The 1,326-nt window shown below is 41.7% G+C and overlaps 1 pseudogene; it reads left to right on the top strand.

Annotated features, from left to right (window-relative positions):
* The first annotated feature begins 699 nt into the window (after positions 1 to 699).
* LOC144542598 (immunoglobulin lambda constant 6 pseudogene) lies at positions 700 to 1,079 on the top strand (annotated as a pseudogene).
* The last annotated feature ends 247 nt before the right edge of the window (positions 1,080 to 1,326 follow it).

Raw genomic sequence — 1,326 nt, 5'->3', positions numbered from 1 at the left:
TTGTATTTTTCATGGAGTTTTTATTAAATTTATTTATCTATTAAATTTGCCAACCAACTAAAATCCTTAATTGTTAAATTATGATTCATTTCATGAAATCATTATGAAGTTCATTTTACATTTTTTTAAATTCAGATGATGGCTACAATTAATATTTTCTGTGAATGCCTTTAAAATACATATATCATTTCATACTTAAATCCAAAATAGCCTGTAACATTTGTTCACAGTTCGTTAGTTTTACATCTGGTGAAAAGGAAGTGAAAGAGACAGAGAAAAAACGGTTTTAACTGTTAATCTATAAACCTTTTATCTGTTACATTTTTGGCACAAGACAATCATTGCAGGGATGAGAGTTATGGGCTGTCAGATATTATAAAGCAGATTGGTAGATGTCATTATTAATCATAATTAACTAAACTTTTCAATTACATTTACATTTTCTTTAATTCTGAGTGACATACAATGAGTGCCACAGTAGAAAAAGCTTCATTATTTCAATCGTCAAAATTACAACCAACTCTGCCATTTCTTTCCACCATGCCCTCCCTCCCCTCTCTGTGACATTCCTCCCCTCTCTCCTCTCCTCTCCTCTCCTCTCCTCTCCTCTCCTCTCCTCTCCTCTCCTCTCCTCTCCTCTCTCCTCTCCTCTCCTCTCCTCTCTCCTCTCCTCTCCTCTCCTCTCCTCTCTCTGTCTCTCCTCCAGTGGGTGTGGTGCGGCCCACCCTGACCCTCCTCCCCCCCTCCAGAGTGGAGCTGCAGCAGGACGGTGCCACACTGGTGTGTCTGGCCAACGGGGGCTTCCCCTCAGCCTGGAGGCTGGGCTGGAAGGTGGGGGGCAGCAGCAGCTCCTCAGGGGTGTCAGACAGCCTGGAGGTCCTGGGGAGGGACGGCCACTACAGCTGGAGCAGCACCCTGACCCTCTCTGCAGACCAGTGGAGGAAGGCGGGCTCAGTGAGCTGTGAGGCCAGTCTGAATGGCCAGACGCCTGTCACTCAAACCCTGGACCCTGACCGCTGCTCAGAGTAGAGCTTCAGCAACGCTTCCTGTCTAGAAATGTTCTTCTGTGTTGAAGATGACTTGACTCAGCTTTTTCATGTGCATGTAACTTTCTATAGCAGAGCTTCCTTACATTTTGCTTCAATTGGTAATTTTTCAAACTGAACTGTATTTGAAGTGTTTCATTCCAAAATAAAGTTTTATCAAAATTGTGGCAGAAATGTTTAACCATAATAAAAATAAAACTATATATTATAACAAGTCCATGTTTGTGTTTTTATTTATAATATATTTATTATGAGTAATGCCCACTTGATCTTCCCAATA

Source organism: Centroberyx gerrardi, chromosome 17, assembly GCF_048128805.1.
Source record: "Centroberyx gerrardi isolate f3 chromosome 17, fCenGer3.hap1.cur.20231027, whole genome shotgun sequence".
Taxonomy (NCBI): Eukaryota; Metazoa; Chordata; class Actinopteri; order Beryciformes; family Berycidae; genus Centroberyx; species Centroberyx gerrardi.
This window is presented reverse-complemented; position numbering and strand designations above follow the sequence as displayed.